The 6,045-nt window shown below is 41.5% G+C and overlaps 1 long non-coding RNA gene across 1 annotated transcript; it reads left to right on the top strand.

Moving 5' to 3' along the window:
• Positions 1-1,217: 1,217 nt before the first annotated feature.
• Positions 1,218-5,073, top strand: LOC132401734 (uncharacterized). Its single transcript, XR_009514689.1, has 3 exons — positions 1,218-2,951; positions 3,318-3,425; positions 4,048-5,073. It is a non-coding gene; the product is annotated as an uncharacterized LOC132401734 (long non-coding RNA).
• The last annotated feature ends 972 nt before the right edge of the window (positions 5,074-6,045 follow it).

Raw genomic sequence — 6,045 nt, 5'->3', positions numbered from 1 at the left:
CTCTGCTCTATCCAGGCCTTCCAATATTCAATAGAATTCAGAGAGGATCCAGCAAGTACAGGCCCAGAGACATCAAACGCTTCTTTTACGCTACCCCTTCCATTCCCATGATAGCCTTCGTGATTCTGGACCTCTGGACCTTTCGCAATGATTACAACTAAGTCAAAGAGGTTTGGTTAAGAAGGTAGGGGATAAAGATGCATCTTAAATGAGAAGAGAGGAGTAAAAGACAGAGGAGGGAATTCCAGAATTTGGGACATAAAATGCTGAATCCATAGCTGTCAATCATTATTGTAGATAAATTGCTATCTTTGCAGAAGCATAGAATTCTTGGACAGTTGTTCAGGTGGAAGAACTAGTCCCGGAGAGATGTCAATGCAATAGCAATTGTAGAAAGGGGCTGATACTTCACTCTGGTACAATAGGAAATATTAATTTGTGTATATCATTCATTGTAGGTGTGTGCTGGCATAACAACTGAAAGCTACAAGGCCTGGAAGTCAAGTTTAAATTTCAAACGCCTCAGAACTGATTTTGCAAGGTGCAATGGTGCAGGCAGGTTACCATGACAACCATTCAACTACCAAGAATTAAGTAGTCTGTTCTTGCTTGACTCTGTAATGTTTTAATACAGTTTGCTTATAGAAAATTGTTTTAACACTATTTTGAAATACTAATTGCCTAAACAATAACACACTTAACATAATACAAGGCTAAAATGAGGGGGCATAATTTTAAGATGATTGGAGGGAAGAATAGGGGGCACGTCAAAGCTATTTTTTTTACACAGAGAGTGGTGAGTTTGTGGAATGTAGTGCCATGGGTGGTGGTAGAGGCAGATACATATAAGAGACCCTTAGAGTGGCAAATGGATGATTGAAGATGGAGGGCTATATCGGAGGGAAGAGTTAGATTGATCTGAGAGTAGGATCTCAAATTGACACTTTATCATGGGCTGAAGGGCTTGTACTGTGCTGTAGCACCAGTTTCAACACCAGTTTTCAATGTCTATCAAGCCTGCAAGCCCAAGTCTTCTGAGGTAGTCCGTCAGCATCGGGGATGACTTACTCCTAGTCTAGTCCTATTGGCTCTGAGGTGGCTGATGAGCCCTGTGGTAGGATTCAGAGAATCTAGAGATGGGACATGTGCTTGATGGGGTGGGGATTGAGTAGTGTGGGCAGTGGTGCATTCTGCCCCCTGCTTCCATTTCCAGCAAAAGCAATTCGGCATGTCTGCTTTGGCCTTCACCGATTTTTATTGATGCGCTGTAGATCGGGATGCTTGGTATGGAAGTCGCAGGGAGTTGTGGTCACAGTTCAGCACCTCACCAAACCAGCCTCCCCTCCACTGACTCTGTCTACACTTCCCACTGCCTCTGCAAAGAGTCAAGATTCAAGATTCAAGTTCACCTATCATGTATACGCTGAGACATACAGTGAAATGTGTTGTTTGCGTTATCAAAGCATACATGAAGGGACAGCTTGCAAACTGTCACCATACATTCCGGCAGCAACGTGGCATGTCAATAAAGCAGTCAGCATTATCAAAGTCCTCTCCCATCTCTGACTTTCTCTATTCTCCCCACTCCCATCAGGAATTAGGTACAAAGCCTGAAAACATTTACCATCAGGCTCAACGACAGCTTCTATCCCACTGCTTTACTGGTTCCCTAGTATGAGAAGATGGACTCCTGACCTCACAATCTCCCTTGTTATGAACTTGCGCCTTATTGTTTACTGCACTGCACCCTCTCTGTAACTGTAACACTACATTCTGCATTCTGCTTTTTGTCACAGTGTGCGCTTGAAGGGCTGGACCCAAATGCAGAGGAATGGGAGACTCCCTCTGTCACAATGGTTGCTGGCACCAGCTCAACCCAGGAGAGGAGGTCGATAGGCTCATGACCTGGCCCAGGGGCAGGGGGAATGGCAGAATCCCCTTGAAGAGACAGAAACAAGAGGATGGGCATAGGAATGTCAACAGAGGGACAACTGAGCAACACCGTGACACAGATTATTGTCTTTATCGTAGTAGGACTCTGCTAAAGAGCTAACTTCAAATAATCATAAAATACAGGAAACACGTGCCAGTCGTTAAGGTAATAGTACAAGTGTTCAAGAAACTGAGAGGATCAGTGTTCTAGGGCAAGCTGCAGGGCTCAGGATACCATTTTTTAATTAATTGAAATTTATGCGTCAAGATTTTCACTGTACCTCAGAATGTGTGACAATAATAATTCAATTTACCAATTTATCATCAATTTTACTTTTCTTTTTTTTGCATGCAATTCTGGTCTCTACATATGTAGAGACTTGAGTGGACTTACAAGAGGTTTCATGGACAAGGTGAAGGTGGAGAAACTGGAGGAGATTTGGCAACACAGGAGACTGCAGATTCTGGAATCTGGAGCAACGGACAATCTTCTAGAAGAACTCATTGGGTTGAGCAGCATCTGTGGGAAAGATGGGAAGAAGGAACTGTTGGATATTTCGGATCATCTCTCTACATCAGGACTCCTTGAGAGGAGATATGCTTTGTCTGACTTTATTCTTTTTGGGGTATGGGTAGCACTGGCAAGGCCATCACTTTTTGATCAACCCCAATTGATGGACAGCTTAATGGTTAATAATATTTAGGTCAGGACACAAATTATGTCAGTTCCCACCAGCTGATTATCGGTCCATTGACTAGGAGAGTGGCACAGAAAAGGAGACGCTAGTGCCCAGGAGTAGAAGATTCACAGAAAGTGATGGATACAGCCCAATCTATCATAGGCAGAACCCTCCCAACGTTGAGCACATTTAGATGGAGCACTGACACAAGAAAGCAGCATCCATCATCAAGGATGTCCACCTTCCAGGCCATGCTCTCTTCGTGCTACTACAATCAGATGGAAACCTAAGGTTCCACACCACCAGGTTCTGGGACAACCATCAGACTCCTGAACCAGAGTGGGTAACATCATTCACCAAAACTTTGAACTGATTCCACAACCTAGAGACTCACTTTTAAGAACTCTAAAATGCATGTTCTCTGTATTAATTTTTTATTTGCATAATTTGCCTTCTTTTGCACATTACTTGTTTGACAGTCATTATTTATGTATATTATTTCATAAGTTCTATTGCATTTCTTCATTTTCCCATAAATTCCTGCAAAAAATGAATTTCAAGGAAGTATATGGTAACACTAAATTTAATTTAATATCAGTGTAATAACTTAATATCCCCTAATGGCGACTCCTTTGCTTGCATCTTCGGAAACAGCTCTATTTCTATCTTTAATATCACTATTTTTCCCTTTCGGGTTTTTTGAAGACCCTGACCTGGAGTTCCACGCTGACTTTGGTTCTTTGCGAGATTGGTCCCACTCTCGGGGTTTCATGACTGGCCGTTGCTCGATATGCCAAGGATGCAGCCTAAGAGGTAAGTTCACTTTCGGAGTTCTGGGATCTCGTGACTCTGGAGACGGGCGGATCAAAGGTTAGTGTCCCGCCAGGAGAGACAGAAAATGTCAGAAAATGTTGTGGGAGACAGAAAATCTCTGGATGTGTGCCCAGAGACCAAAGATCTTTGGGCACAGAGCTTGGAAAAAGTGACACAACGGAATTTTAACATTGTAAATCAGCCAGTTGTTTGTTATTCTCCCCTCTCACTGTGAAATGGAGACGCCTCTTTCTCCCTTATTAGGGAGAGAGAGAGCCTGTGGTATGTCAAATACTGGGTGAATGAGTAGTCTTTCGGGTGCTGCAAGTCTGTGTCTTTGCTGTTGCTTTGCTTCATGCTTGAGTGCTCAGTGGTGGGTGCCAATGCATTTTTTGCTGGTGGGGGAGGGGAGATTGTTGCTTTGCTGATGTTTACGTGTGGGGGGGGAGCTGGGGGGAGCTTTGTGGTTCGAACATTTAACCGTTATTCATTCTTTGGGGGCGCTCCTCTCTTTTTGTGGATGGTTGTGAAGGAAAAGCATTTCAGGATGTATATTGTATACATTTCTCTGACATTAAATGTACCTTTGAAACCTTAGAATTTCACTTTTACTTTGACTTAGAGATGCCAATTTAAAGTAGGGAGGAGAACAGGCTTCTGCAGCAAGCGATGGAGACCTTCAAGGGTGTTGATAACAGAGAAGATCAGTGATAGACACCAGTTGAGCTCTGGAGGAAAAGAAAGCCAGGATCTGGAGCTGGGGCAAGGGAATAGGAGCGACAGGATTTCTCCACTGGAGACTTCAATGATCACAGTGGATCAAAAGGCTTCTGTTGGTGTGGTTAAGACTCCATAAATAATTACCAATCAATTCAGAAACAATGACCAGAAAACTCCCGATTACTTTCTTAAAACCTGCATCATCCGCTTTTACCCTTCATAGAGAAACTTGTCTTTCACCAATCTGACTTTATGAGCAATACTGAGCCCACAATTTTCCATTTATTCAAAGTTCAAAGAAAATGTATTATTAAAATACATAAATGTCACCATACACAACACACAGATTTGTTTCCTTGCAGGCATTCACAGGAAATAAAAAGAAACACAATGTTTGTCTGCAGTTTTGGCAGTGTTGAATGGCTCAAGTCTGGACTGTTACTGTGTGCTGTACCTTTCTATCTTATACATGCTATGTGTGCTTTGTGCTGTGTGTGACTGTTGGTACTGTGTTTTGCCCCTTGGCCCAGGAGTAACGCAGTTACATTTGGCTGTGCTCATGAGTATTCACGTATGTGTGGTCAAAGGGCAATTAACTTAAATTAAGTTTAATTAAAAATTACCAGAGCCCCAGATGAAGTATATAGGGTATGAGATTATGTAGGTACTTGAAATCAAGAGCAACTGACACAAAATGCTGGAGGATCTCAGCAGGTCAGGCAGCATCTATGGAGAAGAGTAAAAGTTAGTGTTTTGGGACAAGGCGTTCATGAGTCCTGATAAAGGGCCTCGGCCTGAAATGGCAACTGTTTACTCTTTTCCAGAAATGTTGCCTGACCTGCTGAGTTCCTCCAGCATTTATGTGTATTATTAATTTGCCGTTTATTTATTATTATTATTTAGTTTATTGTATCTGCACAGTTTGTCTTCTTTTGCACGATGATTGTCAGTCTTTATTTCTGTACAGCTTTTCATTTCATTCCCATTGTCTTCTTTTATTCTACTGTGAACATCCACATGAAGAAGATGAAGGTAGTATATGGTGACACATGTAATTTGATAATAAATTTACTTTGAACTTTAAAGTTGGTTTTGTGCAAAAAGCTTTCTAACCAGTACCTTAGCTCCCATTCTTTTCACTAAAAACTAGTGATTGTTAAAATGTATTGTTTTGAAATGATGTCATGTAATAGTATTTTATCTGTTGGCCTGGCCCATCAATGATGTCAGAACGCACAAAAGATATGCTATACTTCCTCTTTAATAGTTTTTTTCTTTTCTTATCACAGACACTAGCTTTATTACTGAGCTCAGATGTTACCTGTATGTTGATAAATTGGCCAGGTCTTCGAAGGGTTTCTCGGTCACCTCTCATCCCAGATGCAGGAGCTGAGATTTCTGCTGTAATCGTCGGGTCTCATGGTTGTCGCCAAGTTGGAGCATTTCAACTTCGTTTGAACATAGTTCCTTCAGTATGATGGTACCTGCTCTGCAGATGTTTCATACTGTCTCAAATAAACAACAACACACATGATGTCCTTGGCATGAGCCTGCCAATTCAGTTCAAAGTGCAATGTAAATTTATTATCAAAGTACATATATGTCACCACATACAACACTGAGATTCATTTTCTTGTGAGAACAATCAATAAAACCATAGAATAACAATCATAATAGAATCACCAATGTGAGAAAGGCAACAAACTGTGCAAATACAAAAAGATAGAAAGGGATAATAAATAAATAGATAGATAGATAATAAACAAGCAATAAATATCAAGAACATGAGATGAAGAGTCCTTGAAAGTGAGTCCACAGGTTGTGGGAGCATTTCAGTCATGAGCAAGTGAAGTTGAGTGAAGTTATCCCCTTTGGTTCAAGAGCCTGATGCTGAGGGGTA

The sequence above is a fragment of the Hypanus sabinus genome, chromosome 11 (genome assembly GCF_030144855.1).
Source record: "Hypanus sabinus isolate sHypSab1 chromosome 11, sHypSab1.hap1, whole genome shotgun sequence".
NCBI lineage: Eukaryota > Metazoa > Chordata > Chondrichthyes > Myliobatiformes > Dasyatidae > Hypanus > Hypanus sabinus.
This window is presented reverse-complemented; position numbering and strand designations above follow the sequence as displayed.